The sequence below is a fragment of the Podarcis gaigeae genome (assembly GCF_964106915.1).
Source record: "Podarcis gaigeae genome assembly, chromosome: 10".
NCBI lineage: Eukaryota > Metazoa > Chordata > Lepidosauria > Squamata > Lacertidae > Podarcis > Podarcis gaigeae.
In genome coordinates, this window is record NC_139686.1 from 36580612 (window position 1) to 36590546 (window position 9935).

The 9935-nt window shown below is 42.4% G+C and overlaps 1 long non-coding RNA gene across 1 annotated transcript; it reads left to right on the forward strand.

Moving 5' to 3' along the window:
- Nucleotides 1-731: 731 nt before the first annotated feature.
- Nucleotides 732-5147, forward strand: LOC310825708. The gene is made up of 3 exons (XR_014555468.1): nucleotides 732-1757; nucleotides 2074-3839; nucleotides 4623-5147. It is a non-coding gene; the product is annotated as an uncharacterized lncRNA (long non-coding RNA).
- The last annotated feature ends 4788 nt before the right edge of the window (nucleotides 5148-9935 follow it).

Here is a 9935-nt window from a genome sequence, read left to right on the forward strand (position 1 = left end):
ATGTCAGTCAGGTTTTTCACGGATTTACATCTGCTCTGATTTAGCACTAAAGAGCAGGTTTTGCCTCGGAAAGTGGCCGGACAAGGGGAAAACCATTAGGACCTGTGCTTTCTAGCCACAATACAACACATATGTACAAGCCAAATGCCACTACCAGTTCTCTTGAGTGCATAAATGAAATGAAATACTTACCAATTCATGTGATGTGGGAACAGTGCAACAAGACATCCGAGTGACTTCCACTCCTTTTCCACATTTCCAGGGTAAAGTGAGAAGGGGCATCCCTTTATCGCAGGTAAAGGTAAAGGGACCCCTGACCATTAGGTCCAGTTGTGACCGACTCTGGGGTTGCGGCACTCATCTTGCTTTATTGGCCGAGGGAGCTGGTGTACAGCTTCCGGGTCATGTGGCCAGCATGACTAAGCCACTTCTGGTGAAAACAGAGCAGCGCATGGAAATGCCGTTTACCTTCCCGTCGGAGCGGAACCTATTTATCTACTTGCACTTTGACATGCTTTCGAACTGCTAGGTGGGTAGGAGCAGGGACCGAGCAACAGGAGCTCACCCCGTCGTGGGGATTTGAACCGCCGACCTTCTGATCAGCAAGCCCTAGGCTCTGTGGTTTAACCCACAGCGCCACCTGCATTCTTTATCACAGGTATATTATTATTAATAATTATTATTATTATTATCTGGTGAACCTATGGCTCTTCAGATGTCTCTGACTACCATCAGCCCCAACCAGCATGACCAGTGGTTGAGGATTATGGAAGTTGGAGCTCAACAATGTCTTGAGGAGCACAGGTTCTGCATCCATCCTCTATGGATACTCAATGTGGAGTCAGCTCATACATCTCCCCCCGCACCCCCATTCTGCTTTGCAGAATTTCCTGGATGTGAAGTTCTTACCCTCTGCACTTTTCCATCTCATGTCAAACTATCTGAAGTGACTGTATAAGTATATATGAAAATCTATGTATTTGGGGCTGATGGAATGTAATAATGAAGAGCTATGAGTCAAAGGAATCCCTCACCCACATCTCATTTCAGCTCAGCTATAATTTTTTAGGCAGGACACCACCAGTAACCTCCATATTGCAGAAGGGGACAGGAAGCTAAGGGGTAGAAGAAAAAGCCTAATGCATTTCAGACCTCTCAGGTCCTCCTTCAGGAAATTCTATAAATAAAATTATTTGTATGCAATTTTCTTTGGGAATTCTGAAAACTGCATGTACTACCTTTGTATATCATAACAGATTTTAAAAGAACAATGAAAGAATAATTGTAACCAATACAGATAGAAAACGTGCATAAAGTATTTGTGGTTATATATTAATATGATGAAAGCAGTATATCTACAATGACATTGATTACTTAAACACAGCAGTTCAATCTTTCTTTGTTGTAGGCTCTTCTTTCCTTCTACTGAATAATAATGCTGGCTTATTTCACACTGTTGTTAAACAGATTGCTGAGATAATGTCCAAGAGCTGCCATTTCAGTACTACGTTGTTATTTAAAATATAGCTATATTTCAAACTCACAATCTGTTTTTTGGTTGAAGTAGGAAGCATTTTTTTTCCAGGAAAGAGCACTGTTGTAACAAAGTATGAAATGTAGCAATAAACCACTAGTAACAAAAATTGAACCCAGAGGCTATGGCAGCTGGGAGGGATATTGTAGGGTTGGGAAAGGTCCAGAAGAAGGTAACAAAAATGCTCAAGGGCACAGAGACTTCCTTATGAGGAAAAGCTGCAGTGTTGGGGGTTTTTTTTGTTCAGAGAAAAGCTGAATAAGAGGTGACATGATAGAAGTTTATAAAACGATGCACGGCATGGAGAAAGTGGACAGAGAAAAGTTTTTCTCCCTCTCTCTTAACACTAGAACTCGTGGACATTCAATGAAGCCGAATGTTGGAAGATTCGGGACAGATAAAATAAAGTATTTCTTTACCCAGTGGAAAAGTAACTGTGGAACTCACTCTCACTGGAGGAAGTCATGACCACCAACTTTAATGGCTTTCAGAGAGGATTGCACAAATTGATGGAAGATAAGGCTATCAATGACTATTAGCCACGATGGCTATGCTCTGCCTGAATACCAATTCCTGAAAACTACAGTGGAGAGTGTGCTCTCACACTTGGCTACTGGTTGTGGGTTTCCTGCAGGCCTCTGGCTGGCCACTGTGAGAACAAGATGCTGGACGAGATGGGTCACTGGCTTGACCCAGCGGGCTCTTCTTATGTCCATCAGTTAATCTTAGAGGTTATGGAGGTAGCAGCTCTTAAAAGGTACTACCAAAATCCTTTTACATACATTGCATATTTTCAACCGTAAGGCTAGAGCCATTTAAAACAAACAAACAGACAGACAAAAACCATAGCTGTAAGCTTCTCTTTCGGTTTCACTGCAGTATCTATACAAAATCCCATATATGTGGTGAGTTCCCATGTGTGGCGAGTTACTACCAGGTTCGGTAAGCCTCCTAACAGATTAGCCCATGTTATCTTTATGATTGCGTGCCACAAGCAGTGAACAGGATGGAGAGAGAGAGAGAGAGAGAGAGAGAGAGAGAGAGAATGATTTTGAACTACTGAGCTGTGGATCAGACAAGGAACCCAGCCAAGTGAAACAGACGAATAGTAGCTCTAGGCATTGTCATGCCAAGTACCTAGGCTGCTTTGCAGGCAGCTTTAGAGAGGGTTTTTTAAAAAAACAGAAGTGGGAGGGGGGAAGGCGGATAGTCTTCTTTCTGTCTTAGCCAAGCAGAGAAGCCAATCAAAGGCTGTTCTTCCTGGTCTGCCTCCTTTGTTTCCACAGGAGGTCCCGCCTTCTACCTTTGTCCCCCTTCCCCCGCTTGCTGCAGTTCTGCTTAACGTAAAACAATGGGTATGCAATGATAACAGGCACTTGTTCCAAGGTCGTCTTGTTTACCAGGATTAACTGTTACACCAGTAAACAAAGCAGGGTGTGTAAGGGCTTTCTCCCTCCTGCTGGTCTGCCTGGTCTTTGTGGTTCCGGATTCCAGATGGCACTGTGTACGTACACACACACACAGAGACAGACTCACTCACTCAGTCACTCACTCACTCACATTTTAGAGTGTTGTCCTGGCCGGGTTACTTCCACCCCACCCCATTGTTTGGAAATGGCTTTGATGCAGAGCTCTCCTCACCCAGCCCCCTTTCAAAATAATGAAATGCAGTGGCAGCTGGCTAATGGCTGGGAAAGTGCAGACCTGGCACTGAACTCTTCCCATTAGAGTATTCAGCACCAAGGCAGTGTCAGTCTCAAGGAGAGGGCAAAGAAAAGAGGCTGGTTGCCACGCAGCTTTTGGACAGGCTGATGTAGGTGGGGTTTTATTTTGGTGCTGAATGGAGGTGGGGTGGTAGAGGCAGTGGGAAAGTGGATTCATCGCGGTTTACTGTCTTCACTTTCCAAGAAAAAGCAAGGCAGAACAGTTATATACATATTAAAACGTTAGGCAGGCTTTAAAACTATGGCTTGTTCAAAAAATTCAAGGCCTTGTGAATTCCCTCTCTTTCTTCACAGATGTCAGCTGTCCTTACCTAGAATGCAGGAGGTTTTTACTTAGTGCATTATTACATTAAGAATAACAGATACTTCATTTTGATATTGCAAGCTCATATAGAATATATATCTATGCGGTGTGCAGAATTGCAGTTGAAACCAAAACAGCGTAGCAAATAAAATCAAGCAGAACACGTCAATGAAACAGGTCATACAGCATGTAGGTTATAAAAACTATAAACTGTTTTCATAGGAAGGTTGGTTGAAGGAACCAAGTCTTAAGTAGCTACACCACCATGTTGTGCTAAGTAAGTAATTTTATTTACGGCCATAGGCCCATACAGGTAAAAACGACACATAAATAACAACTTGTGCACGTGGGAAAAACAGCCGCTAAAACACCACTATAACAATAAAATACTATAAGATAGAATGGCATACTATGCCTTAGTTAGCTTGTAGTGCTCCTTGGCATCGCTTTTGGGTAAGGACAGTGACCAGGAACCTTGCCACTTTCAGGGTCGTATGAGTATCCTTATCCTGCAAGATTTGGGCAAGGTGGAATTTTGGTGGGGTACCCTCTAGTTTCTGTATGATTGATCCCAACAAATTTGCCCGTGGCACATTGAACAGGGGGCAAGTGAACATAATGTGCTGGAGCGACTCCGGTGTCTCCTTATCACATTCGCACATGGCGGGGGCTTGGCCCTTTGAGAATCTATGTCTCAGGACGTTGGAGGGAAAAACGTTGAACCCCGCTTTGGTGAAGGCCAGTCTATGGGCAACAGTCGAAAGGGAGGAGAGGTATGATGGAACGCAGTAAGTTAAAGTGATACCAATGTTCTGAGGCGAACAAACACCTCCCCCCAGCATATAATTTCGCTGTAGATCGATGTCATCCAGTCTTTGGCGGATTAGTCTTTGAGCAGTAATTTGGTCTAGTTTTAGGGAATCTGAAGGAGAGATTCCATAACTCAGGAGTTTGGCATGAATTCTACTAGTCCAAAGGCTAGAGAATTCATCTCGCCATAAGCATTGGACAAGGTAGTGGTTTGGTAATCTATGCCACAATGATAACAATGTTGTGCTAGATTTCATTAACTCTAGTGGATGTTTGCACAAAAATGGTGGGAAAGCACTGTATGCCGAAATACTACCCCAAATTTCATGAAGTGGGCAGCAGTGTGATCCATGAAAACTGTATGGAATTTACTCTCACAACCCCCTGGATTACCACATACACACATTTTTTGAAGCATTTAACACGGTACACTTCTTATAGAATTCATTAGATTTTCTGCTAATTCCCCCATACAGTGGAACACTCTTCCCTCTTCCATACATAAAATAGCAACCAGCAATTGTTTCAGATGTTTTGTAAACTCTTCTCCTTTTGCCCATGCTTTCCCCAGTTCATAAGATCAGACATTGTTTTCTGCATTTGGATCCCCTTAATTTCTCTGTTATTTGTTTTTGTGGTTTTTATATTGTTGTTTTATTGGTTATCTGTTGTATGTTCATTGAAATTATTGTTGTTTTAATATTGTATACTTTTTAGAGCTTTTTTTGAAAAATTCAGCAACCTGTACATGCATTAAAATACATTAATAAAATTATGGGAATTTGGTTCCAGTTCATTGCTTATGGGGATATGCCAGATTCATACATCATAAAGCTGTCCAAATATTGATTGCTTTGTGTTTATTGATCACTGACAATTTCATAATAATTCCTGTTGCTTCAGATGACCACATCTTTTTTCCATTTCCTCTGATTTAATTTTTTTTGTGAATGTTATCAGATCTATCTACTTGGTAATAACTCAGGAGTTAGTTCCCCCTTTCTTTTAAAACTGTTACTGTTTCATTGTGTGGATAACATTTTATCCTTAATGAGAATTAATATGTTGTCTTATGACAGCTTTGTGGGGTTTTTTAAAATGCAACCCTTGCTGAAACTATACCAAATAAAAAGGGGGGTATAATCTATGGAGCTTGAATTCTAGATTGCATTATCTGCACATTAAAAGTGTACAATTTATACAGCAGTTGAGGCAACCTTTACAATGAACACAGTTTACGAATATACATGCATATACAATTCTAGAAAACCTTATAGACTTAATACTCAGACCCATTAACTCTACTCTTACTGGTACTTTGTTGTGTTCTAGTAGAGGTGAGAGTTGCAGGAATTTTAGCCTTTAGGATTTATTTAAAACACTTTTACATAAAATGCCTCAAACACAAAAGAAGCTGAAATGTGACCTTTTTCTAAATTGCATTAAATTTAAGTAATTTTCTTCCCTATAATTTCAAACTGTCTACTTCCAGCTGAATGAGAAGCAAAATCCAAGCATGTATTAAATAACTTCCTCTCTGCCTCAATAGGGAACATTTGAAGATGGGCTGGTGATCACATTTTTAGACCTTTGTGCTGTAAATGTCATGAACTGGCAGAACAATGGGGAGGAGGAAAAGGAGCAATAGGATCCCGGCAAGGGGTGTAGCCAGGACTGGGACAAACTGGGGCAAGCTGGGGATGGGGAAGGACAGGTTGGTGTAGGAAGTGCTCAGAGGATGACAGAGGAGGTCAGTGTATAGGAACCAGAGTAGCAAGACCCATCACCAGAGCCAGAGGGGCCCCTATCTCCATGAACACGGCAGGCTCTGAGGCATAAGCAGCAATGGATAGTACACTCTAGGAGGCTGAGGCAGGCAGGCAATGGCAGACAGCCCAGCTCCCTAGCTGGCCAGGTGGGGCTCGCTAACTCTGGGAAAAGGGGTATGAGTAGGCAGAACAGGTGAGGGCCATTTGCCTCATCGAGGCCAGGTGTTGCAATCAGCCTGCAAAGTACAAAAGGGAAGCTATGTGGGCTCAACTGCCCTTATGATGGATCTTGACTTGGATGCTCTTGGACCTTGGGTTTAACTCTGGACTGCTGGAGTTCAGACTTGGCTACTTGAATGGACTGTATTCCTGACCTTTGAATTTTCGGACTTTGCTTGTGTGGATTGACTCTGGGACCTTGAACTATGGACTTGGCATACTGACTTCTTGCCAGGTAGGCCAGGGGTTCAGAACAGTGAAGGCTTCTGCTGATCAGAGCCAGGGATACAATAGGCTCACTTATTTGTAAGGGTTGTATTCCCCAATCCTGCATTTTTAGAGGAAAATTGAGTGCCCTTCCATTTTTATTTTGACTGTAATAAATATTACAAGTTTTACAGCCAAAGATAATTCAGTTTGCATTGCTGCCCATAAAACATGCAACATTCTACCATAAAATGGGTAGTTACTAGGCTCTCTAAGTGCATAAATGTTTGCATGATAAGAGTTTGTATAAGGTATTTCAACATAGTCCTTTGAATGAAAGTAAGCAATAGGATTACATCAAAGTCCGTAGTTTAAGGATGGATTTAACAGCTTGAGCCCAAGATTTGCTGTGCTAGCATGTAATTGCTTATGGTGGGACATAAAACCATTGCACCAGCAGGCATAACATAACTTAATGCCAGTGTTTCAGAGATATTATGCTGGCAGCATAGGTAAATTCATTGGTGTAAATGTTTGCAGTCACTGTGCTGAGATGCTTTGTCTATCCAAAGCTGCTCAGTTTCATTGACCGTGTAGTATATTGTTATAGGTTTGTGGGTGCCAGACTCGCCTAAATTCCTGGGTCCAGTAGGTGTTTGAATTTAATCAAGGCTAGGGGAGTTAAACTGGATCCCAGATTCCTAATCCCTGGACCCAGCTTTCCATGTTCTGGAGATCACCTGGGTAATGGACCATTAAGAGAACAAAGGAAAGGTGGCAAGCCATTAGGAAAGCAAAGGCTCTGTGACAGACAGCAAATGGGTGGGGCCCCTTCCTCAACTCAGAGTTTTAAATATTTTAATATGGACTTTTATTCACATTACTTGGCTGGAAAACTGCACTACGAAATTTAGAGGATTGCAAAGTCTGGATCATGGCTATGTTTTGGGTCTTGTATTGCTTTGGAGAATGTGAGCTAGGCAAATTCTCTTTTACCCACTGCCATCATTCTGAGTGTTCTCCAAATCCCATTGTACTAGTGGTGCTCACTGTACTCAGAGGTGGAGCGACTTGCTCCGGTACCCACAGTGGCGCTTGCCCTAGGGAGCGTTGCACGCGTCCCGAGAGGTGCGCGGTGAGTGCCTCAGGACGTTTGCTGATTATTTGTCACCTCTCCTTTGTAATGGCACCTGGGGCAGACTGCCCCCCCTGCCCCCACCTCGGAGCGCCCCTGACTGTACTGACTCCAGCTAGCACACCTTGATTAGTCCATGCCTTAAAGAGGCCTATTCGTGTGGTAAATCCAAGAGAGAGTGAGAGTGACAGTGCAACTGCAAAATTCACCATGTTGAGAATGCTTTTTAAGCATCAACCTTGTGGCAAGTGGCTCTGTCAGGAAGCCATAACTTAACACTGCTAGTGATATTTTCATTTTCTCAGTGAGAAAACAGAGGTACCTTTTTGGAGACGTTTGTATGTGTGTGTGTGTGGATTTTATTGTTCGTTTCTACCCTGGGACTGTTGGTTGAAGGGTGGACTATTATTGCTTTTAATAAACAAAGAAGTATGGTGTACACATGGCTCTGTGACTATAATAGTCATTGACAATAGTTTGAGAAACAGCCATTGCCACAAAGCAGTCTCACTAAAGCTCTTTAATGACCTTCCTGTCACATCTGATTGGCTGTCTAGGGAGTGAAGTGTCACTTGAAACTTTGTCTGCCAGGAAAATTTAAAGGTGGCTTGGAAAGCAGATACTATATTTGAGCCTTAAAACAGAAAGTGAACAGGCTTAACCTACTGATTTAGGCATTCTGCGCCCTGATTTAATAAAAACATGTTTTCTAGATGATGCTATACACGTAAAGAAGTATAAATATCCAGTTGGTTACCATTAGATTTCATTTCTAAATGATGCCAAAGAAAGATGTATTTTAAGGAGCCCCAGGAAGAAGAATGTTAGGAAGCTTGGGGGAGGAGATACTGGGTCACAAACATTGTTTGCACCTGATGACATAGACCATGAGACTCGCATTCCATACCTAATACTTCTGTTTTTCTGAATATTAAAATGCCGCAAAAGACCCAATGGAACAATCTAAAATTGCATATTTCAGTCTTGTTCCTTTCCCCTTAGAGAATTTGGGCTTTGGATCCAGGTGCACAAAAGGATGGAAATGTAAACTTTCAGGAAGTGTTATCTGAAGGCCTCCAGGCAGGATTGTTCAACTGTCCAGACACTGATTGATATCATTATCAATAATTTCTAGTCGGAGCACCTGTTATTCTGGGCTCAATTTTGCAGACGAGGGATAAAATGTAACTGATGGGAAGGGAACATTTTTCAGCTCAAGGGCTGCATTCTCTTTGGAGAAACCTTCTGGGGGCCACATGGTAGGTGGAGCAAAAACTGGGAATTTTAGTTCTGTACAGTAGGTTAGTCTTTACCCTAGCTTGAGAAGTATATTTTTTATATCTCCCACCTTATTTCTGTAATTTTGTTTTAAACTGTTTTTAATTGCTGTAACACGTCCTGGGATCATGGGCTAAAGGGTGTGACAAGAAGTTTCTACACACCCACACCCCTCTCTGTTCTCCATCCAGGTAAAAAAAGCATTATTGGAGTTCTAGAACATATTCCAACCAGATAAAAAGTTAAGGAAGATGCAAAGTAGGGCTGGTGAGGGGTTGGGAGTGTGTGGCCTGGGGAGAATTCCAAGGGCCAGACAGAGAGTTCTGGAGGGCCACATTTGGTCCCCAGCCTGAGGTTCCCCACCTCAGGGAACTTGGGACAATGCAGTCTCAGGGATGACTATTTTCACTGGTAATGGAGGAATACTCAGGATGAGCTCTATGCTGTGGTGACTACAGCAGCAAATAAATAATATTTTCTCCATTGTCACTATTACATCTGCACAGACTTGTCCTGCTGAGCTGACTTCAGTAGTAAGAGGTATATTGTATCAAGGACTAGAGAATATCGACGATGAGGTCTTAGCAGCCTGCTGGGACAATTTCGCTAGACAGTTTGTGGATAAAGTTGCTCGCATCCACTCTGATGCCATGGTTATAGCTGATCCTCTGAGTGTACTGTTGGCACCTATTTGTCTGGTTGTGATAGATACAATTCAATTTGTACAGCCTGAGGAAGATAAGATCTTTCGTAATGTGAGATCAACCACATGTGCACTTAATCCTTGCCCATTTGGGCTGATTAAAGTAGTCAGAGGATGCTTGGTTGAGTGGGTAAGGAAAGTGGTGAATGATTCCCCAGAGCAAGAAAAATTCCAGCTAGTGTTGTAAGACCACTGTAAAAAAAGCCCTCTCTAGAGCTTACTATCTTGGATCATTACCAGCTACTCCGGAGC